Below are 25,176 nucleotides of genomic sequence, written 5' to 3'. Positions count from 1 at the left end.
AGAAATCAAAGCTATCTATAGTCATATGAAAACATGCTCTAAATCACTATTGATTAGAAAAAATGCAAATTAAAACAACTCTGAGGTACCGCCTCACCTATCAGATTGGTTAAAATGACAGAAAAGGAAAATGACAAATTGTGATGTGAGACAATAGGGACATGCATACGCTGTTGGTGGAGTTGTGAACTGATTCAACCATCCTGGAGAACAAGTAGGAACTATGCCCAAAGTCATACAAAATTGTGCATACTCTTTGACCCAGAAATACCACTACTAGGTCTGAATCAGAAAGAAATCAAAGAAAAAAAGAAAAGAACCCACATGAACAAAAATATAGCAGCTCTTTTTCTGGTGATGAAGAATTGGAAATTGAGGGGATGTCCATCAACTGGCGAAGAGCTAAACAAGTTGTGGTATATGAATGAAATGGAATACTATTGTGCTGTAAGAAATGATGAGCAGGCAGATTTCAGGAAAACCTGCAAAGACTTAAATGAACTGATGCTGAATAAAGTGAGCACAACCAGGAGATCATTGCAATAGTAACAGCAAAATTGTAATGATGATCAATTGTGAAAGACTTAGCTAATTTGATCAATACAATGATGCAAGATAATTCCAAAGGACTCATGATGAAAAATGTTATCCACCTCCTTAGACAGAACTGACGAATTATTAACTGAAGATTGGAGCACATTTTTTCACTTCCTTTATTTTGCTTGCTTTTTAAAAAAAAAAACAGGGTTAATATGGAAATATGTTTTATATGATTTCACATGTATAATTGATATCCTATTGCTTGCCTTCTCTGTAGTTGGAAGAGGGCCTAGAGAGAGAGAAAGAATATTGGAACTCAATTTTAAAAAATTATTAATAATAAATAAATAATACAATTTTAAAACAAAAAATATTCCCTTTGTAAATTGGGGGGGGGCGGTGATGAGGCTTAAGTGACTTGCACAGAGTCACACAGCTAGTAAGGGTCAAGTATTTGAGGCTGGATTTGAACTAAAGTCCTCCTGAATCCAGGGCCAGTGCTTTATCTACTGCACCACCTAGCTGCCCCCTTTATAAATTGGCAGATCTTCCTAAATCTTTGGCACATCTTCTGTTTACTTCAAAGCTGATAAACCCCAATTGCCTTAAAAAGCATCTGGGGCCATCTCCAATCATCCTGATGTATGTCTTACCACTGGACCTAGAGGTCTCTGGAGGAGAGAGTAAGGTTGGTGACCCTGCACAGCCCTCCCTCACTTAAATCCAATTCACTGCAAGTTATGACATCACCTCAATGTCATGGGCCTGTTTGGGAACAAAAGACAAACAACAACAACAAAGCTGATATGCAAGTTATCCTTACCGATTGGAACAGCAACCAAGGCAAGGCAGCATGGCAGAAAGAGACTTCAACACAGAATCAGAGGGTACCTCTTCTAGTCTTGTCTTGGCCACCAAGTGGCTGTGTGATCTTGGGCCATTGGCTTCCCCAAATCTGGTCCCTCCACTACTGCTTCTGTAAAATGAAGAGGGTTGTACTAGAGTATTGTCATATTCAAAAGAGGGCTGGATTTTGGAATTAAAAGCTCTGAGTTCAAATTCCCTCTTTGCCACTTACTATCCAGGTGATCCTGAGCAAGTCCCTTCACCTTTCTAGGCCTCAGTCTCCCCATTTGTAAAATGAGAGGGTTGTATTAGATAACCTGAAGAGTCCCTTCCATGGCTGAATCTGTGTTCCCATAACTTGCTGTTCCCCAAGGTCCCTTCCAGTTCTCACAGCCAGTGATTTTAATTGGATAAGATAACCTCACAGAGTCTCTTCCAACTCCATAATCAGTGATCCTTGGAGAAAATGCATTCTGTAAGAACAAAGCCACACATTGTCAGGTGGATTTTTCTTGGCATGAAGTTACCTTGCTTTCCCAAGCCCTTGACCAGCCCACTATGCCCTTCTGCCTGGGAGGCTGCCCCAGTTTCATCCCATCACCCAGCTGGAGGGAGCCCCCTGAGGCCCTCATTGGAGAGTCCATCAGTCAGGAGGTCTTCTGGATGTGATGTCAAACTGCCTGAGGCTTGACAGATCACTGACCTTCCTGAGTATCCCATGCCAAGCCCGGAACTCTGTTAGCTGCTCTGCTTAAGCCAGGTCCTTCATGATCATCTTTTCATCATTTTTACAGCATAGAGAAACCTTCCCAGGTCACACCTCCCACATTTGGAATTGGTAATCATTTAGATTAGGGATATTCTCAAAAGCAGCAGAGCAGACTAGAGAGGCAGACTCAAATCCAGGAAGACCAGGGTTGGAGTCCTTTCTCTGACACATGCTGACTGCGTGACCCTGGGCAAGTCATTTAGTCCTCCAATCAATAAACATTTATTAAGTGTCCACTATGTTCCAGGGGAAGCTAGGTGGCACAGTGGATGGAGCACTAAACGTGAAGTCAGGAAGACTCATCTTCAGAAACCTACTAGCTGTGTGACCCTGGGCAAGTCGCTTAATCCTGTTTGCCTCAGTTTCCTCATCTGTAAAATGAGCTGGAGAGGAAAACGGAAAACCACTCCAGTGTCTTTGCCAAAAAACAACAACAACAACAAACCCAACATACACAAAAAAACCCCCAACAAAACCAGATGAGGTCTTAAGAGTTGGATACAACTGTAAAAAAAACAAAAAACACAACAAAAACACTATCCTAAGCCTTTCAGTTCTCTGGGCTGGCTAAGGTTCTAAATTGCAGAGAAGGTACAACTTACTAACTTACATTGGTGAAGGGAATTTCCTTACCTGAGAATTCCCTACACCCATGAATTCTTCGGCACAAACCCTATCCCTATACTTTGAGAGAGGCTATGTGGAGAAATGGACGGAGATTTGACCTGGATTCATGCAAAACTGACCTGTCACTTATTAACCCTGTGACTAAGCTTGTTGCTTAATTTTTCTGAGCCTCAAACAACCCTTTGAAGACTATACATTTTAGATAGGGTACTATGGGAACTAGTGGAGGGAATTCCCACACTGAGTCAGTCATGGATCACGGAAGTATCATCATGAGTGAAGGGAACACCTTCAAGGTCATCTTTTCCTCAGAGAGTTTTCAGTCTTCCTCATCCCATTCCCTGCTTCCCTTTTCCCTATCCATCCTTCGGGGTCCTGTCTGAATCTCACCTCCTCCAAGAAACCTTCTCTGACTATTCCAACTCAGAGTCATCTGTCCACCCAATCTCTACCATACCTTTAACCAAAGACTGAGTGAGGTAGAAAGAATGTTGAATTTATTTTAAAATTTTAATATTTTATTCTTCCCCAATTACATGTAAAAACAATTTTAACTTTTTTTTTTTAAGGCAATTGGGGTTAAGTGACTTGCCCAGGGTCACACAGCTAGTAAGTGTTAAGTGTCTGAAGCTGGATTTGAACTCAGGTACTCCTGAGTCCAGGGCCGGCGCTCTATCCACTGTGCCATCTAGCTGCCCCAACATTTATTTTTAAAAATTTTTTGAGTTCCAGGACAGCTAGGTGGCACAGTGGATAAAGCACCAGCCTTGGATTCAGGAGGACCTGAATTCAAATCCGGCCTCAGAGACTTGATACTTACTAGCTGTGTGACCTGGGTAAGTCACTTAACCCTCATTGCCACAAAAAACAAACAAAATTTTTGTGTGTTCCAAATTCTCTCCCTTCCTCCCTTGCCCTCCTCATTAAGAAAGCAAGCAATATAACATAGGTTATACATGCACAGTCATGCAAAACATATTTCCATGTTAGTCATGTTGTGAAAGAAAACACAGACCAACAAAACAAAACAAAACAAAACAAAGAAGTAAAATAAAGAAAAAGTATGCTTCAATCTGTAGGGAATGTTGGATTGTAAGTCAAGGGACCTGGGTTCCAATTGCCATTTTGTTTTATAGAGGCAGTGTGGCACAATTGAAATAGCAATGCATTTGGAGTTAGAGGACTTTGGTGGACTAGATAGCTTTTAAGGTTCTTTCCAATCCTCATACTAGACTCCCTTTGATTCTAGTGTACTTATTAGATGTGTCTCTGGGCCTTAGTTTTCTCATCTGCAAAATGAAGGTGTAAACTAAGTTTCAAGTCTAAGGCTTTTGCAAGGCATTTGCTTGGGTGTGACTCCTAATTTGGTCTAGGAAGAAAGATAAAGGACTTTGGAAGTCTTATATGTAGGGTACAGTCCCTCAACATGTCCTTGATTTCCAGCTTGCCTCTCTAGAGATTTGGGGGATTTTCACCTTGGGGGCATCAGGGCCTTTCTTGAAGGCTTCTTCTTCCCAGTGGGAGAGCTTAATCACTCTGTGTATCTTCCAGTATAGAGTATTCTGTATAACTTCTCTGATATCTATTTGCTATCTGCTTGGTAAATAGGTTTACTCACTATTCCTTAGTTGTTTCAGTTAGATCTATTTTTGTTTTTGCTTTGTCTGAGATTTATGATTGCTACCCTGTTTTGTTTTTAAACTTCAGCTGAAGCAAAATAGATTCTGCTCCAGACTTTTACCTTTACTCTGTGTGTTTTTCTGCTTCAAATGTGTTTCTTGTAAATAACATATTGTAGAATTCTGGCTTTTGAATCCACTCAGCTATCTGCTTCTGGTTGGGTTTTTTTTTTAATCATAAAGGTATTTTATTATTTTCCAGTTACATGTAAAGGTAGTTTTCAGTATTTTTTTCATAAGATTCTGAGTTCTAAATTTTTCTCCTTCCCTCCCCTCTCCCCAAAACAGCAAACAATCTGATATAGGTTATATATATACAATCACATTAAACATATTTCTGCATTAGTCATGTTGTGAAAGAAGAATCAGAACACAAGGGAAAAACCTCAAAAAAGAAAAAAAAAACAACAACCAAAAAGTAGAAACAGTATGGTTCTATTTGCATTCAGAATCCTCAGTTCTTTTTTCTGGATGCGGAGAACATTTTTAATTATGTCCGCTTCTGTTTTATAGGTGAGTTCATCCCATTCACATTCACAGTTAGGATTACTGTGTATCCACCCCCATCTTATCCCCCCCCACCACACTTTATACTTTTCTCTCTCACACCTTTTACTCTGTCCCTCCTCCTAGTGTTTTGCTTCTGACCATCACCTCCCTCAATCTACCCTCCCTTCTATTAGGCCCCCCCCTTTTCTTGTCCCCCCTCCTAATTCCCTATAGGGTAAGAAAGATTTCTGTACCCAAGTAAATAAATGTATGTCATTCCCTCTTTGAGCCAAATCTGATAAGAGTAAGTTTCAAGCAATGCTAACTCTCTCCCTTCTTCCCCTCCACTCTAATAGACCTTCCTCACCTCTTCATGTGACATAATTTACCCCATTCTGCCTTTCCCTTCCCTCTTCTCGAATTGCAATTATTTGTTATTTGTGATGGTCTTTCATGTAATTAGTAACTGGTGAGGAGTCAGCACTGTGAGTGTAAGCTACAGGTTACTCCTTCCCCTTCAAGGGAAAGTAATCAGGGAAACTGATGGTTTAGTTATTTTTAAAACAAACAAACAAAATCTATGCCCCTAGATGAGCAATATTTAAAGAGACAGATAGAATTTTAATCTAGTATCCTTCTCTCAGAGAACAGAGTAGCTGGACTCAAGGTCCCTTCTCCTACTCCCAAACAAAGATTACAGAGCAATGCCTCCCTGTTAGCCAAAGTACATTCGCACATTATCCGGGCAGCACATATACCTTACAAAGGCGTTAGACTGGATGATCTCTAAATCCCCTTCCACCTCTAAATCCTGTGGCCCTTTCTTCAATAAATATGTATGAGGGGGCGGCTAGGTGGCGCAGTGGATAAAGCACCGGCCCTGGATTCAGGAGTACCTGAGTTCAAATCCGGCCTCAGACATTTGACACTTACTAGCTGTGTGAACCTGGGCAAGTCACTTAACCCCCATTGCCCTGCAAAAAAAAAAAAACCAAAAAAACAAACAAACAAAAAAATAAATATGTATGAAGCATTTACAACTTGTAAGAAATGCTGTGCTAGGAAGTCTAGAGAGATCCAAAGTTTTGTTATTGGCAGGAATACAGAACAAAAAAGTCACTAGCTCCATTCTGCCCCTCTTGATAGGTAAAGATTCTGAGGTGATTTGGCTCGAGCCAGGTAGGGAATAAGGGATTTTTCTCACCACTTTCCAAAGAGCATACTGAGTTCAAGAAGCGGAAACCTGAGATATAAGCAAAAGAGTTCCAAAGACATCCAACCTGAAACCTGAAAAACTATTGCTACTTGCTGGCTGGGTGTAGACATGGGTCTGACTCACAAAAACAAACAAAATAATTAAAATAATCCCTGAGACTATGGCTAAAAGAGCTGAAACCCTGGCGGGAGGGGCGGGAGGGGCGGGAGGGGCGGGGGGGGGGGGACCCGCGAGGCACAGCAGCTGCGATTCAGTAGAAGACCAGCAGGTGGCAGAAAAAAGCAGCAGAGGACCCAAAGAGAAATACCAACAGATGAAAGCATTGTGGAAAGCCTGTGTAGGGGGTAGCTCAGCAAAGAGAGTAGCCTGCCGGGGCTCTAACAAGTTTGCAACACAGTAACTCGCAGGTCAAAGACATAACAGACGAATGAAGATATCAGATAAGAGGCGGACTGGTACAGTGAAAGCACGCTGCATTTGGAGTCAGACGACCAGAATTTGAATCCTTGTTCTTCTTACTACTTGCATGACTTTGGACAAGCTATGTAACTTCACTGACCGTAAATGAGGGGGATGTATTTTTAAGGTCTTTTCCAGCTCTCGGTCTACGATTCTATAGTCCCATAGGGGGATGGGGGAAGGACAGTAAGAGTAAGTTACAGCTAGATAGGGGTCCAGACTTCTATACAGCTGTTAGCACATAGGATGCCCTGCCTTTTCCTGGTCTCTACACATATACCCTCTCCTACAAGTAATGTGGGAATCTGTGGGAGGCTGCACCCCTATGTACGTGAGGGAAATTCTTTTGGCCCTTTGTCTTGTTATTCCCTTTAAATGTGTTTTGCTTTGAATTCATGCACTGCACATTACTGGGCCACCCACCAGTTTGGGCTAGGTATGCAGTAAATTGTATGTAAGTCATCCCCTGCACATACCCACATGTGGATCTTCCATCTCATCCATGTTGTGTCTCAATGTCTCAAAGCAAAAAACATAAAAAGAAAAGTAAATCCCCCATGCTGTAAGCAAAACAAGTTTGAGAATCTAGGTGACCTAATAAAGGAAACATTGGTAGGGGCTTGCAAGCTGAAGTTTTAAGTGGATGGCAAACTAAAGCGAAGTATGTCTTAAACCTGGGGTAGCTTTTAAAGGGCCTGAAATTGAGGAGGGACCAGGGCTATGATGCTTAAGACATGGTTCCTTCCCTCATAATTTACTTGGAGATTTGTTGTTCAGTCGTGTCCTACTCTTTTTCACCCCATTTGGGGTTTTCTTGGCAAAGATACTAGAGTATTCCTTTCTCTGATTCATTTTACAGAGGAAGAAACTGAGGCAAACAGGGTTAAGTGACTTGTCCCGGGTCACACAGCTAGTAAGTTTCTGAGTTTGAATTTGAACTCTATTTACTGCGCCACCTAGCTGCCCTTATTATTGGCAATATATTAAATACAACATATGATGAGTGCTGAATGAGTGGTCCAGACAGTGCATATCATCAGAGTTCATAGGAGGGAATGATGTCTGAGGATTGAGATATTTCAAGAAGACTTCATGGAATTTAACTTTGGTCTTGAAGAGATAAGCCCTTAATTAGAGCTGGGGCAAAAGTAACAACATAGGATTATGGTGAAAGGGAATAAACATTTACTAATTGACTGTTGGAGGTACCTAAGTGGCTTAGTGGATAGAGTCCTGGGTCTAGAGCCAGGAAGACCTGAATTCAAATCTAGCCTTAGACATTCACTAGCTGTGTGACCCTGGGCAAGTCACTCAACCTCTGTTTGCAATCCACTAAAGAAGGAAATGGAAAACCACTACAGTATCATTGTTAAGAAAATCCCATATAAGGTCAGGAAGAGTCAGCCATGAGCAACAACAACAACAACAATTGTCTGTTCAGTGCTTTACAAATATTCTCTTATCTGATCCTCACAACAACCCTGGGAGATAGGTGCTATTATTATCCTCATTTTATGGTGGAGGAAACTGAGGCAGATAGAAGTTAAGTGACTCACCAAGGGTCATGTAGCTGGTAAGTGTCTGCAGCTAGATTTGAACTAATTTCTTCCTGACTCTACTGTGTCACCCAATTGCTTCTTCTTCTTCTTTTTTTTTGCAGGGCAATGAGGGTTAAGTGACTTGCCCAGGGTCACACAGCTAGTGTCAAGTGTCTGGGGCTGGATTTGAACTCAGGTCCTCCTGAATCCAAGGCCAGTGCTTTATCCACTGTGCCACCTAGCTGCCCCACAATTGCTTCTTGATGGCTTTGTTTGCTGTCTAAGGCCCAAGCAAAATTTTCCAATCTGAGTCATCTGTGCAAAAGCAATAGCAGCTAACAATGGCTAAGTTATTCCTCCTCCATTGTCCCAACAACACATAATACTTGAATTTTATCATGACGTCATAAACTCATAGAAGATTGGTACTGGGGGGCACCGTGGAGAACATTTAATCCAGCCTGATTTTAAGGATGAGGAAAGAGATCGGGAGAGAGGAAGAGACTCACCCAGCTGCAGGTGTGTGCCCACACAAACAGGACACCTGATTTCCCAGTCCAGTGCTCTTCACCCCACACCGATGTGAACCCAAGGAGTGACCCTCATCATGGAACTTCAAACACCTTGTGGGCTAGTGGAAAACATATTTTTGGCAGGTGGAGGTAGGTGTGCTTTGTGGCAATGTCTCCAGTTATAGCCCAGAAAGAGAGGAGCAGAGACCCAAAGAAGGAACCCTGCTGTGTCACCACATGGATGAGTAGGAGTGCTAAGAAAGGTCTCTTAGTCTCTTAGCAGCTGGTGGCTGTGGAAAGAAGGCTCGATTTAGAATCCAGAGGACCTTTGTGCAAATCATTTCCCCTCAAACTCCTTATCTGTAAAATGAATCCAGATGACCCCCAGGTGTAGCTCAGCTCTAAATCTATGAACCCTTTTTACTGAGTTTAATTTCCTGCTGGACTTGAAGTGAGGTTGGTGAGGTGGGAGGAGGTATGTATGCTCTGCAGCACACTAAAGCACAGGATTGCTGGCCAAGACCATGGAGTAATAGCACCATCTAGTGTCTAACACGCAACGGCTGTTGTTCAGCCGTGTCTGAGTCTATAACCCCTTCCTCCCTGTACGCCAATGCTGCTCGTGGGGTTTTCTTGGCAAAGATATTAGAGTGGTTTGCTATTTCCTTCTCTATCCTGTTTTACAGATGGGGAAACAGAGGCAAACGGGGTTAAGTGACTTGCCCAGGGTCACACTGCTAGTAAGTGTCAGACTGGATGACTGGATTTGAACTCAGTTGTTCCCGATTCTAAGTCCAGCACTTGTATCCACTGAGCCATTTAGCTACCTAATATGCAACCTCCTGATAGGTGTACCACAGACTTGTGCTCAGATAATCACCTGGAGGAAACTCTAGATACAATTGCCCCCCCCACACACACACACACCTGTCTTTGTTCTTTTTTTAAGCCCCTTTTTCCTTGTTGCAGAGGTTCTTGACCTTTGAAGAGGACTGGACCCTTCTGACAGTGTGGAGAAGCCTCTGGAGCCCTTCTCAGAGTATTTTTACATGCATAGAATAAGATACACAGGATTACAAAGAAAACCAATCATATTGAAGTACAGGTATGGAAATGTTAAATACATTTACAAGCCCCAGGTTAAGAACCCCTGCCTTGTAAGGTTGAGCACACAGTGCTCTTGATCCTATGGATCTGAGCTGCCCACTCTAGCGCCACAGACAAGATAAGGGGCCATTAAAAATACTCAAAGATTGATCATGGGCCAGAGGAAAGAACCCAGCTCTGGAGGCAGAAGGGAAGGTGCAAATCCTCCCTTGGATACTAACCACCCAAGTGCCCTTAGACAAGTCATTCTCTGGACCTGTTTTCCCATCTGTAAAATGAGAGGGTTGGACTAGGTAGCCCATGATCCTGTGATCCTGTGACCTGAGAGCCTGTAAGGCAAAGAGGGGGATAGGATGCTGGGAAGATGAAGAGGACGTCTGATACTAACTGTGGCCAAGAGCTAGTCACAAGCATCTGAGCCTCATTTGCTTCACCTGTAAAACAAGGGTGATCATTCTTGTAGAACCTACCTCACAGGGTCCTAGTGGGGCTAAAACGAGATATTTATGCCAAGTGCTTGGCATACTTTAAAGAGACACAGAAGTGCCTGCTATTAGCTCCGGCTTATTTTCCTGCCTGGGGTGGGAAGGAGGATGGGAGTAGGTGCCATTTGATTTGAATAGGCACAAGATTCTGGCCATGGAGGCACCCATCCATGGTCAGCCGGATCTTCCCACTGAATAATTGGATCCTCAAGCCCCCATCCATGTTGTGGAAAGGGCATTTGCTTTCTCAGGCCCAGGGGGGGCCAATCTGTCAAATGCTGTTTCCCTGTGTATGGGGCAAACTGCCTCAGTTTACCCAAATAACTTGAGGAGACCACCAAGTCAAGCAGAGACAGATTTATTACATTCCTGCAGGAATGGGCAAACTCAATGCCTGAGCCGCGATGGCTAATACATGCCTTGACCTTTTATAGGAATGTTGGTCAGAGGGGAAGTCCCTACGCACACTAGGGCGAGCTCACAATCTAACATCCAATCCTGTCTCTCCCAGGGTGCGTGTTTAGCTCATGATCAATGTATGGAGACATGCATATGTGTTCCAGGAACAAGGGGGAAAAGGGGAGGGGGAATAAGGTCAAACCGAAGGAAGAGGGAATGGGGGAGTGACAGTCAGATGTTTCAGATCTCACAGTTCCCACTGACTCCCCTCTCCCGGCCCCCATCTCTAAAGATATTCAACTTGAATAACAGGAAGAGTCACTCAGGTGTTTCAGCATTGTTTTATAGTCATATTAATTTTAGGATGACAGGGTTAAAATTTATCTTCGGCTATGTTGGGAAATCAAAGAAATAGAATAAAGAATAAAAGAAAAGTCCATTGTTGGGACCCTAGTGTCAAGGGGATTCTACTCTGAGAAAAAGAGACATGTCACTTAACATCTGGTCTCAACTTAATTGCCACATCCTGTGCCAAGCCCTGTCCTTTCTTCTTGAGTCCCGAGTATTGAATTGGTGGGTGAACTCCCTGACCCACTCAACAGGGACTGGGGTTCTGACACATGATGGATTCCAGAAAAAAAACTAATATGTAGCTGACAAGTGGGGAGACTGAGCAGAAGTAAAAATACTGTTAATTGGCAATAAAACTTAAAGGAGACAGTGAGAATTTGACAAGCAATAAACTTTTAAACTAACTATACTGGGGCGGGGCTGGGTACCTTCCAGACCCCATCCTCAGAGTTTAATCTGACTCAAATCCATAATCATCTCATACACCTGCTTTCCTGAAAAAAAACAGTGTTTCTCCCCAAATGTCCAGGGTGCTGGGGGAAGGGAGGTGGGAGGTAAGACATACATTTAATTCTGAGCAATGATGCACAGAAATCATCAGTGACTTAGCTTAGGCCCAGGTTTGTGCTTCCATCCTCGTTTGGCATATGGCTTGCCCAATGTCTTCTTTAGGGTAACTAGTGTGCTTAAAGAGGTGCTTGGTGAATCTGGTAGAATGAAGATTATGTCTTCTCTTTTGTTCCCAAAACCAAGGGAAAAATTTCAAAACAAAACAAAACAAAATTCTTTGGGGTATGTATGCTAAAATCCCCTAAAGAGGGCAGATAAATGTACTGTTATGTAGTGAACAGATGATAATCACTGGTATTTACTTTTAGGAACTTTACAATCACTTTGATTCTTTTTTTTTTTTGGTGGAATAATGAGGGTTAAGTGACTTGCCCAAGGTCACACAGCTAGTAAGTGTCAAGTGAATTACTTTGATTCTTAAAACAAAACTGCAAGGTAAGTACTCCAGGCAGGTGAGGTACCCATTTTACATGTAGTACTTTCCCTCAAAGAGTTTACATCATGTACTATATAAGTACTGATGAAATTTATTCAAAGCAGGTAAAAGGTAGCTTTGATATACATTGAGGGAAAGGCCCTAGTGGCTGGGGGAGATTGGGGGGGGGGGGGTAGAGGGGGGATGATGAGGCTCCAGCTGAGACCTGAAGATAATCACTTCCCCATTATTCCCCAATCATGCCAGCTGTACTCTGGTCCTCCTTCACCTTCCACTCAAACTTGGACCCCTCCTTCTTAGACCCTAGGCTCTGAAAGGTGACCTTTCACCTTATGTTGGCCATGCCACCGCAGTACTTCCTGGCCATTACATTCCCCTCTTTCCACCCACCCCCAGCCCCTACTCTCTAGCTCTCCTATATATTGTCTTACACTATTAGAATATAAGCTCTTTGAAGGAAGAGACGGTCTCACTTTTGTATTTGTATGTCTGGTGCTTAATATAGAGGTTGCCACACAGTAGGGAAAATTGGCCTTTTACAATTACCTAATAGAGAAATGTGCATTTGGTAGTAGAAGTGACAGGGAGCCATTGGAGTTTATTGAGGAGGGAGATGACAGGGTCAAAATTGCACTTTAGGAAAACCACTTTTGTGGCTGAGAAAAGGATGGGTTGCGCTGGAGAGGGTGTGAGGCAGGAAGACCTAATAGGAGACTATTACAGCAATCCTCTTCTGAAGTGATGAGGACCTGAATGAGGGGGCTCGCTATGGGAGTGGAGAGAAGGGCACTTATGTGAGGGTTGTTATGGATATAGAAATAATGAGATTTGGCAATTGGTTAGAAAGATTCTGAACCCAAGTGACTAGAAGCATGGTGGCGCCCTCAGCAGAAAGAGGGAATTTTTGTTTGTTTGTTTGTTTGTTTGTTTGGGTTTTTTTGCAGGGCAATGAAGGGTTAAGTGACTTGCCCAGGGTCACACAGCTAGTAAGTATCAAGTGTCTGAGGCCAGATTTGAACTCAGGTCCTTATGAATTCAGGGCCGGTGCTTTATCCACTATGCCACCTAGCTGCCCCAGAAAGAGGAAATTTTTTAAAGGGCTGGCTTTGGGGGGCGGGGGAAATGATGATCTCTGTTTTGGACATGTTGAGTTCGAGATATTTATGTGACTTCCAGGGTGAAATTCCCAATAAGCAGTTGGCAATGTAGTCCAGGAGAGAGTCTAGGGATGGATATTATCTCAGAGCCATCTTCACAGAGATGATAACTGAATATGTGGCAGGTGATAAAGTCACTAAGTGAGAAAGTAATACAGAGAGAAAAGAGAAGAGGGGCCCAAAACACAGTCTTGAAATCTCTTCATGTTGTGTGTGACATCTGGGACAGTCCAGCCAAGGAGACCAATAGAGTAGTCGGACAGATAGGAGGAAAATCAGGGGGTGTACTGGAATCAGTTCCAAAGGACTCGTGAAAGGTGATTATAAAATTTTCACGGTGAACATTTACCCCTTGAAAATTGACAAATGCTACAAATTAGGACTTAACTTATTATTTTGTTGTCTAGTCTTAAGCAAGTGATGGAGAGGATGAAGCACTGGCCCTGGATTCAGGAGGACCTGAGTTCAGATCCAGCCTCAAACACTTGACACTTACTAGCTGTGTGACCCTGGGCAAGTCACTTAACCCTCATTGCCCCACAAAAAAAGAAAAAAAAAGTGACGGAGAGAATGTTAATAATGAAAATTGAAAAAAAATGAAAATAATGAAAATTGAACTTAAAGGTGTGTTATGGCTACATTTTAAAAAGAGAAACATTTACCACCCCACCCTTAAGGAGAACCACAAAAAAGCAAAGCCACAAAGCCCAAGGGAAGATAGAATATCAAGGAAGAGAAAGGAATCAACGGTGGCAAAAACTACAGAAAGGCCAAGGTTGAATATAGAGGATGGGGGAGAAAGAAACACCAAGAATTCTGAGATTGCAAACCTAGGTGAGCAGGAGGGTGGTAGACAGAGGCCTGCCACAGAAAGAGGGGAATTAGGAAGGAGGGACAGTTTAGAAAGATAATGAATAAATTCTGTTTGGGCCATATTAAATTCGAAATGTCTGTGCTGCAGAAAGGAAGAAAAATGAAGACTGAGAAAAGGCCACTGGATAGAACAATTCAGAGATTGTGGGTGACCTTGAAGAGAACAGTTTCAGCCAAATGCTGGAGTCAGAAGCCAGCCTTTGAGAGAAGTGAGTGGGCAGTGAGGAGGAAGACGTGAATGTATACAGTTTTTTGGGGGAGGAAATCAACACTTTATTGTGTGTTGTTTTTTAACATTGTTATTATTTCTCCCCTTATCTTTCCTTCCTCCCCTCCCTTGTAACAAAGAAGCATAATTCAATAAAACAAACCAACACATTGGCCATGTTTGACAAGCATGGAGCACAATAGAGACATTACTTCTTGTGATCTGGACACTTCCATTCATGCTGATTTCATTACCTTTTTAGAAAATTTTAAAAATATATTTTCTAGAGACCAACATTGAGTAGTGAGAGGAGCACTTGGCTCTGGAGTCCCAGAAGGTGGGTTCGAATCCCATTTCTTGATATCCCTGTGGGCTTGAGCAAATTGCTCCACACTCCTTGGCCTTCAGAGCTCTCCCTCCTTACCTTTCTGTTACAAGGGGGAAAGCATAGTGATAATAATAGCTAACATTTATATAGCACCTAGTAGGAACCAGGAACTGTGCCAAGTGCTCTACAACTATTACCTCATTTTATCTTTTTTTTTTTTTTTGCGGGGCAATGGGGGTTAAGTGACTTGCCCAGGGTCACACAGCTAGTAGGTGTCAAGTGTCTGAGGCTGGATTTGAACTCAGGTACTCCGGAATCCAGGGCCAGCGCTTTATCCACTGCGCCACCTAGCTGCCCCCATTACCTCATTTTATCTTCACAGCAACCCTGAGAGATAGGTGCTGATATTATCCCCATTTTACAGATGAGGAAACTGAGGCAGGCAGAGGTTAAGTGACCTGCTGAGGGTCACACAGCTAGTTAAATGTCCCAGGCCAGATTTGAACTCTGATCTTCCTGACTCCAGGTCTGATGCTCTATGTACTGTGTGTTGCCAATAAGGCACTATTGAGACAGTAATGATGTAAAAGAAAGTAACAATAAAATCCTGAATTACCTTGGGGGGGGGCGGGGCAATGGGGGTTATGTGACTTGCCCAAGGTCACACAACTAGTAAGTACCAAGTGTCTGAGGCCAGATTTGAACTCAGGTCCTCCTAAATCCAGGGCTTATGCTTTATCCACTGCACCACCTAGCCGCCCCATGAATTCCTTTTTAAAAGCTGTTTATATTCACTACTATGTCCTTACCTCCCATTCACTTCTTTTGCTGAGGATTCATATTCTATGCCTCTGACACATACTGGATGTGGCCCTGGGCAAGTCTTGTAATCTTTTGCTGCCCCATATGTTTAATGTGATGGTACATTTATAACCTGTATCAGATTACTTTCTGTCTTGGGGATGGGAGAAGGAAGGGAGAGAGGGAGAAAAATTTGGAACTAAAAATCTTATGAAAACAAATGTTGAAAACTATCTTTATACGTAAATGGAAAATAATAAAATACTTTTATGATTTAATAAAAAAAAAATCTTTTGCTGCCCCTTCCCCCCACCCCAGACATTTTTGGGGGCGGGGCAATGGGGGTTAAGTAATTTGCCCAGGGTCACACAGCTAGTAAGTGTCAAGTGTCTAAGGCCAAATTTGAACTCAGATCCTCCTGAATCCAGGGCTGGTGCTTTATCCACTGTGCCACCTAGCTGCCCCTTGAAATTTTTCTAAGACTAAGCTACAGAGGATTTGCTGGTCTGTTCAAATGGGTTTTGCTTTGAATTCATGCAGTGCTTCTCTGAGTGAAAATCGTGATGGTACATCACCATTCTGCCCACCAGTTTGGGCTAAGGGTGCTTTAAATTGTACGCAATTCATACTTGTATATATGCACAGGGGGAATCTCCCAACTCCATAGAGCATTGAGGCACAACATGGCTGACACACAAGAAAACATTCCCACGCTGGGAGTTTCCCACAGGGATAAATTCACTGGTCTGGACAAAAATATTCATTTGCTTTGCAAAACCTTTGCAGATCACAGTCAGAGTTAGAAGCAGGTAGTCATGAATGGGACTTTAGCCTCTGAAGTATCAACGCGGTGACCTCTTCTGAACACCGTGGCCTTCTCTTGGGTCTAGCCATGCATGACCCAGTGTCAGTGGAGAAAAAAAAAATGATCCGTTCAGAAAAGACAGCATGTGTTCTGTAACAACAATAGACAATGATAAAGCTGTCTCACCTAACTGAGAGCTCAGCCCGCTCATCCCCAGGAAGGGCAGCCTCTTGTGTGAGAACCTCTACCTCAGCAGGGCTTCCTGAAGGTGGTTACAGCTTTACCTTTCAAGTGGTTCCTTGAGGCCTTGTTGAGTTCTCTGCTGTGGCTGGGATGTGGGAATGGGCGAGGTGGCTTGAGGTGGCTGGAGAACAAAGGGAGCTATTTTTGCCCTGCAAAATGTCTCCATGGGCGTGTTTACAGAGTTAGGATGGGGATAGAAGAAACATGAGTCACTGTGGGGGGTAGAGAGGGCGCAGGGCTCCTCTCCCACAGGGCAGAAAGGATAAGTGTCCCTTCCACATGGGAAAGTCATGGGCCAGGAGCTGGTACATGTGATCCTGATCCTTTGGAGCTTCCAGTCTGGCTGGGGAGACAAGGCAGACACCCAGAGAAGTTAAAGAACTAGACAAGAACTTCCATAAGGCAGTAGCCAGCATGGGTGGCACAGACCCTTAGGGTGGTCGGTTTAGAACTAGAAGGTACCTGATAGGTCATTTGGTCGAACCTCCTTTGACAGATGAGAAAAGTTAGACCCACAGAGGTTAAGCAACGTGTCCAATTTCTCACAGGCTTTTGTTCAGTCACGTCTGACTCTTCGTGACCCCATTTGGGGTTTTCTTGGCAAAGGTACTGGAGTGGTTTGCCCTTTCCTTCTCCAGCTCATTTTCCAGATGAAGAGCTAAAGCAAACAGGGTTAGCGACTTGCCCAGGGTCACACAGCTAGTAAGTGTCTGAGACCAGATTTGAATGAAGGAAAATGAGTCTTCCTGATTCCAAATCTAGTGCTCTAACCACTGTCCCACCTAGTTCTCCATAGGTAGTGAGTGACAAACATGGGACTTGAACCCAGGTCCTCTGGATACAAATCAATCAAAAAGCATATATTAAGTAAGTGTTTACTCTGTGCTAGGTCCTGTGTTGTGAGTTTCCACTGTTCCATGCTGAAGATCATTCAAAATGCAGGAGTTCAGAGAAGAGAGACATTAGTATAGGCCCCCATTGGGGGTCTGCAGGGAAAGCTTCCTGGAAGAGGTGGTGCCTGAGTACTTACTAGCTGTGTGACTGTGGGCAAATCATTTAAACTCTCCCTCTGTTTCCTCATTTGTAAAATGAGGGGGCTTGGGGCAGCTAGATGGCGCAGTGGTTAAAGCGCTGGCCCTGGATTCAGGAGTACCTGAGTTCAAATCCAGCCTCAGACACTTAACACTTACTAGCTGTGTGACCCTGGGCAAGTTACTTAACCCCCATTGCCCCGCAAAAAAAAAAAAAAAAAAAATGAGGGGGCTAAGGGGCAGCTAAGTGACACAGTCAATAGAGCACTTGGCCTGCAGTCAGGTGGACCTGAGTTCAAATCCAGCCTCAGACACTTATTAGCTGTGTGACCCTGAGCAAGTCACTTAACTCCAATTGCCTCCAAAAATAAACAAAAACAAAATTTAAAATAAATGAGGGGGTTAAATTCAATGACCTCTAAGGTCCTTTCTAGGCCTAAGACTATGCTCTTATAAGTAGTGAGAGATAAGGCAAGTCACTTAGCTTCTCAGCCTCAGTTTCCTCATCTGGAAAATGAGAGGGGACTCAGTAACCTTCCAGCTCCCTTCCAGCTCTAGATTTATTCTCCAAATAGATTTAGAGACAGCTGAGTCCATTCTTCCCATCATTGCATGCTGCCTTCTTCCACATCTTTTACATATCCTGGATATCTTCTCACTGCAACACCAAATCATTTCCTTTTCCAATTGTATATGTTCTCCATGATAATCCTTATACCCTTTATTATCTATAAGTCATCACTGCAAACATGCTCCAACCTATGATACCCGTTATAGTGCTCTTTGAGTCACCCACAACTTTAATTCTGCAGAGCTTGTGGGATTCTGTGACTTGTGGCCATATAGTATCATTGAGAGCATTAGTATTTTTTTTTAATTGTGTAGGTTGTTCAGTTCCTCTTTATTTATTTATTTGAGTGAGGCAATTGGGGTTAAGTGACTTGTCCAGGGTCACACAGCTAGTAAGTATTAAGTGTCTGAGGCTGGATTTGAACTCAGGTCCTCCTGAATCCAGGGCCAGTGCTCTATCTACTGCGCCATCTAGCTGCCCCTAGCATTAGTATTTTTGTTTTGTTTTGTTTTGTTTTTTAGTGAGGCAGTTGGGGTTAAGTGACTTGCCCAGGGTCACACAGCTAGTAAGTCTCAAATGTCTGAGGCCGGATTTGAACTCAGGTATTCCTGAATCCAGGACTGGTGCTTTATCCACTGCACCATCTAGCCACCCCCTAGCATTAATATTTTTAAAGGCAACTAGATGGCCCAGTGGATAGAGCACCAGGCCTGGAGTCAGGAAGATGTGAGTTCAAATCTAGCCTCAGACTCTTATTGGTCTATTTGCTCTCTTCTCACCTCACCCCCCAGGAGAATGTAAGCTCTTTGAAAATAGGGACTATTTCATTATTGTTTTTATAGTCGCAGCCCCTACCACGATGCCTTCTACATAGTGGGTGCTTAATAAATTTGTGTCAAATTGGTCTAATTCTTTTGGCAAAGAAGAACATCTGGAGGACCTCGCTAGGAAATCCATTTCCATCTGGACTCTGTACGGAGGGTTCTTCATAACTGGTGAGCACCTTTAACAAGCATGTCTTCCTCTCTCCTCAGTTTTCTGCTCTGCTTTACATATCAGCAGAGGATAATTCAACTATTCAATTCAATTCAATTGTTGAACAGTTATCTTTGTGGTTGCATTACCACAGAATTCCACATGATCAAGTGCATGGGAAACACCTTGTTGGAGAAGAGACTTTAAGGCAGCATTTTGTTCTGACAAGTCAAATGCTTTTTTTGGGTAACCCGCAAATAATAAATACAATGGGATCTTATTGTCTCTTCATCTCTTAGATAATTATATGCCTGTGAAGATGTTGTCTGTTATAGAAAATTGTGTGTGAAACTCTACCTGTTCCCTTCTCATATCTTCATCAAGGACACCCTCAATGTGTGTAGATCATTCTGGAGAATTTCAGAGAGAGAATCAAGTAGGCATATAAGTTGGTGACTGATGTTCTCTTGATTACCTTAATTTGGCAATAATACTGTGTGTGTTTTGTGTTTTGTGTTTTGTTTTTCCCCCAGTAATTTGGTGTCTGCCTTTGTTTCAGACATTTGGAAATCAAACCCTACTTGCTTCCACAATTGCGTCCCTTCCAGCAGGGATTTCTTCTCAGTGTTGTTTGGTGTGGTACAGACACTATTGCCAACTGCATTTTTAAAAATGTCATTTCCACTGTCTCTTGTAGTATATACTGAGGTTCTGGGAATGTCAAAGTGGAGCTTTCATTGTCCTCAATGATAAGAACATTTTAATGATGTCATTTTAAATACTCTGGCAAATCTGTTCTGTTTTCCATCTATTTGTTACCTTCCTTACAGTTTTATCTAATGCACAGAGATAACAATTCTCAATCATTATCAAGGCAGGCATAAAATAGGAAGATATGTTTGCCAAAGGTGTTTGCTACTGTTGCGAGAGGATCTGGCCTAGTTGAGTCTCCAAGTTGATTTTCTTTAGCTTTGTTTTCCTCTCTTCTGCAACAGTGCATGATGATGATGATTGATGAAGAAGGTGGTGGTGGTGATATTAGGTTCTAAGGTTTCAGGATGTTGAAGTTGTAAATTTTTTTAATGTTACTGAGCACTAGAATGGCATCCATACATTAAAAGTTAAATAACAGTATTAAAACAATCTAGTAGCTATCACATTGTAGGATATGACCAAGTTCTAAATAATGGCCCATATAATGAATACTATGAATTCAAAGGTAGGAAAGCCCATCCTGGGTTATAAGGAGCCAGAGAAGGTTTCTAGAGCCTAGGATTTTGAGGATTAAAGAATTTATACGGGGCAGCTAGGTGGCGCAGTGGATAGAGCACCAGCCCTGGATTCAGGAGGACCTGAGTTCAAATCCAGCCTCAGACCCTTGACACTTACAAGCTGTGTGACCCTGGGCAAGTCACTTAACCCCAATTGCCTCACCAAAAAAAAAAAAGAAAGAAAGAAAGAAAGAAAGAATTTATACAAGAAGAAGGAAAGAATAGCACCTGATATTTGCTGAATTGTCATTAATTGAAAAGAATGTTCCAGAAAGGGGGGGAAATTAGGAATGAATAAGACTTTTTTTTTCTTTTTTTTTTCTTTTTTTGTTTTTTTGCAGGCAATGGGGGTTAAGTGACTTGCCCAGGGTCACACAGCTAGTAAGTGTCAAGTGTCTGAGGCCGGATTTGAACTCAGGTACTCCTGAATTCAGGGCCGGTGCTTTAACCACTGCGCCATCTAGCTGCCCCTGAATAAGACTTTTTAAAGGGATGGGTATGAAAAAAGTCTGGGTGAAACTAGAGGATATGCATGGGACAATAAAATTATACAGGCAAAGTAGGTGCAGATTATGAGGGTCTTGAATATCAAGCGTAGGAGTTGAATTCAAGAAACAAATCAGAGCCATAAATAGGAATTATGATGTCCAGGGTAAATTCACTTGAGGGTTGGGGTAAACGATAACAACACAAAGCACAGTCTGTCTGGATACAGTTGTGCTGAGGGAGGGAGTGGCCTATTCCCCAGACTCTGGTGTGTGTCCCTGTGACATGGCCACTGGTTCTTTCTCACCTCCAAGAGGAAAGAGATGGCAGCTTGGGAGAAGGCAGAGAAAGAGGGGCAAGCAGAGGAGAGGCCTTCCTGCAAGAAGGCTGCAGCCTTTGAAAGGTATCCCACAGTAACCGACCCCTGAAGGTGGTGACCCAGCCCTGGGAAGAGGAGCAGGGACAGATGGCTTCCCCAGATGTCAGTACCCTGAGGCAAAACCTTGGTCACCCTGTCCTTTTCATAGCTCTGAGTCAGCCACAGTCTGACCTAGGTTCTAGCCCCAGCTCTATCATTTACTAAGCGTTGTCACCTCAGGCAGGTCATTGGAGTGCATCCTAGTTTCATCACATGAGAAATTTTATCAAATAGGAAAAATCCTTTATTATTTAACTCACAGGGCTTTTATGAGAATCAGAGAGGGTGTGTGTGTGTGTGTGTGTGTGTGTGTGTGTGCGTGTGCACACACAGGTTTGTACAGTGTGCTAGGCAAACCCTAAAGTACTATACAAATGTCAGGTGGTCTTATCCAAATCCTGGCAAAACAAATGTAATCCAGTTTCTGCCTACACCCTCCCTGTCCTTAATTGTACCTGGGGACGAATACAGGGTGATGGTGAGAGAGAGAAAAGAGCCAGATTCTGAAATCATGTTCGTCCTCAAGTTTAAAATTTCAAGGCTTTGGCAATGAACATATCAAAAGGCTAACTCCTGCTACTTATTCTCTGGGTAGCCTTGGAAAAGGCACTGCTCTTTTCTGTACCTCAGCATCCTCATCTGTAAAATAAGGGGTTGGGGGCAGCTAGGTGGCGCAGTGGATAAAGCACCGGCCCTGGATTCAGGAGGACCTGAGTTCAAATTCGGATTCAGACACTTGACACTTACTAACTGTGTGACCCTGGGCAAGTCACTTAATCCTCATTGCCCTGCAAAACAAAAATAAGGGGTTGGACTGTGTTCCCACCCAGCCCTCAATCTTGGGAATCTGTAATGCATTTATAATGTTCCCTGAGCAGGCCCTATCACATTTTGGTGGGATTGGGGCAGCTAGGTGGCACAGTAGATAGAGCACTGGCCCTGGAATCAGGAGTACCTGAGTTCAAATCTGGCCTCAAACACTTAACACTTACTAGCTGTGTGACCCTGGGCAAGTCACTTAACCCCAATTGCTGCACTAAAAATTAAAAAAAAAAAAAACATTTTGGTGGAATGGCATAAGTTCAGGTAGGCCAGGTCATGGGCAAGATGCCAGTGGAATCCAGTTAGCTTCACTCTGTCCCATGGCTGCAGGATACGGTACCAACCTAAGCCATTTTAGGTCATAAGAGATTAGGTGAGATTGTGCGGATTGGAACACATTCCCCTTGCTGGAGAAACAAACCTAGGGGTGATTCGGTTCAACAAATGTTAATTACCCACTATGGGCAAGGTACTGTGCTAGGTGCAATGAATTTTATTCTTTTTTTGGCTGGGTGATGGGGTGATACATAGACATGTATTATTGTGATGCTGAACGATTTGACTTGGATTCAAACAGATATCATTTTGTTATTTTTGAGATTATACCCCAGTAAATGAATGTGGCATTGAGAGACTGAGTGACTTGGGATGTGTCAAGAGTCAAAACTTGAACCCAGATCCACCTAACTTCTAGGCTGACCCTCCATGCACTTCACCAGGCTGACTCCCTGGTGCTGTGAAGACAAGAATGAAAACAAAAGTCCCTACTTTTAAGGAATTTACAATCTAGTAGATGGTTAAGATATTTAAATAAATAATGATAAAACAAGAAATTATTAAATACGCAGGACAGGTATTCCCCTTCCGGCTAGGGGAAACAGAAAAGTCACTGTGGAGGAGACAACATCTGGGCTGTGCCTTGGAATGATGATGATGATGATAATCAACAATGCATCCGGAACACTTCAAAGTTGGCAAAGTACTTAACTGACATGATCTCATTCAAGACTCCTGACAACCTCAAGTTATAAGTACGCCAGATGCTATTATCTCTATTTTAAAGATGAAGAAACTGAAGTTTGGAAAGGTTAAGTTTCTTACCCAGGGTCACAAAGCTAGTAAGTGTCTGAATCAGGATTTGAACCTAGGTCACTCTGACTCCAAGTCTACTGCCTTACTCGCTACTACACTACCCCTCAAAAGAAGGAGGTCTACAGGTGGAAATGGGGCAGGAGAGAAAGGTATGTTCCAGGCATGAGGGACAGCACACACAAAGGCATGGAAATTGGGGGAGACAAAACTGGGGAACAGCAAGGAGTTCAATTTGATGAGACTGTAACTTGTAGAAAGGGAAGTATCGGGGCAAAAATAAGACTGAAAATGATAGGTTGGAGTCAAATTTTATTGGGGCTTGAATGCTAAACTTAGAAATTTTTTTTCCTTTTTTTTGCCAGGAGGCAATTGGGGTTAAGTGATTTGCCCAGAGTCACACAGCTAGTAAGTGTTAAGTGCCTGAGGTCGGATTTGAACTCAGGTCCTCCTGAATCCAGGGCCGGTGCTTTATCCACTGCGCCACCTAGCTGACCAGGAATATTTTTTATTTGTCAGGTAATAGAAAGATTCTGAAGGCTTTGGGAGGAGGAGCAAAAAAGGAAGAGAAGGATGGTCAGAGCCAAGCATTAGAAAGATGATTTTTATCAGCTGTATGAAAGATAGATAGGAGAAGTACGAGATTAGAGGCAGAAAGGCCAGTTAGGAAGCTAGTTCAGATGAGAGATATTGAGGTGTAAACCGGACTGGCAGTCATATGAATGCCAAAAAGGTGATAGATAGGAGATGTTTTGTCAAAGTAGAATCTAATCCTTACTGGCCAATTGATTGTATGCAAGGGAGGAGATACAGACAGGAAAACACCAAGAGGGACTCAGAGGCCTAGTCTATGCAACTAAGAAGATGATGGTGCTATGAGAAATGAAGAAACAGGAAGGAAAGACCAATTTTGAACTGGGATTTGCTCATTTGAGTTGTCAGGGAAGCATTCAGATGAACCTTTGCAGTAAGCAGTTGGAGATATAGGGCTGGGGCCCAGATAAGAGATATGGGGGTATGGTAAAAAGTTTTAACAGTCGGTTAGATAATGGAGAGATGCCAGGTTTTTTTTAGGACCACCCTTTTGGGGAGGAGACCAACAGCATGAGCGACGCACACCAGATTGCCTACTGAGCACTCGACTTCCGGGGTGCGAGCTTAAAAGGCAAGGAGAGAACGGAAGTGGGGCCTTTTTTCCTGCTCCACTGGTCTCCTGGCTGCACTGCACAGACAGACGCGGACTGGAGTTTGACTCAGCCCGGCTCTCGGTTAACAGCACGCGCTTGACTCGGTCTCTCTCCCCAAAGGTGGCCTTGGGTTTTGGTGAGTTTTATACAGAATATAGACTAAGCCTAGACTTAAAACAATTTGTATTGTATTTCTACTTTCCTATCCTTCTAATCAACATCACCTTGTGACTACCATAAAAATAAAAGTTCTATCTAGAAAACCAGAAGCTTCTTCCATTTACTAGTCTGGGAGATAAATTAAGGGAAAGGTTAAGTAGGGTAGGTTTATGATCTAATATCCAATTTTAATCTCACAGTTGTTTATAGAGGTGATCATTGAAGCAATAGGTGTTTATGAGATTGCCAAAGTAAAAGTTGAGAGGGAGAGAGACAGAGAGACAGAGAGACAGTGAGACAGAGAGACAGAGACAGAGAAAAAGCCAGAGACAGAACTTCAAGTTGGGAGATAAGAAGAACAGTGAGGGAGACCATGAAGTAATAGTTAAAGAAAAATGAGGTAAAGGAGAAACCAAAAGAGAAAATAATCAAGAGGGGAGTGGTTAACCCCATCAAAGGTCCCCAGGAGGTAAAAAAGATGAAGATTGAGGAAAGATTATTGACTTCAGAGTAATTTCATTGGACTGGTAGGAACAGAAGGGACCTGAGAAGTGAGTGGGTGATGAGGAAGTGGAGGCAATTAAGTATTTTTTCCTTTTTTTTATAATAATAATGCCTTTTGTTATCACATGGAAACTCCCCTCCCAGTTCCCACACTAAGCCCTCCCATTTATTTTTTTTCTTTTGTTTTGTTTTGTTTTTGTTTTATGGGGCAATGAGGGTTAAGTG

General features: G+C 42.9%; 1 long non-coding RNA gene across 1 annotated transcript; it reads right to left on the bottom strand.

The window, feature by feature from the left end:
- Positions 1–783: 783 nt before the first annotated feature.
- On the bottom strand, positions 784–2,851 carry LOC122746021. Its single transcript, XR_006355510.1, has 4 exons — positions 2,789–2,851; positions 1,619–1,859; positions 1,364–1,516; positions 784–829 (listed from the first exon to the last, which is right to left on the bottom strand). It is a non-coding gene; the product is annotated as an uncharacterized LOC122746021 (long non-coding RNA).
- Positions 2,852–25,176: the final 22,325 nt, after the last annotated feature.

Source organism: Dromiciops gliroides, chromosome 3 (genome assembly GCF_019393635.1).
Source record: "Dromiciops gliroides isolate mDroGli1 chromosome 3, mDroGli1.pri, whole genome shotgun sequence".
NCBI lineage: Eukaryota > Metazoa > Chordata > Mammalia > Microbiotheria > Microbiotheriidae > Dromiciops > Dromiciops gliroides.
Note: the sequence above shows the minus strand (reverse complement) of the source record. Positions and strands in the feature narration are given on the sequence as shown.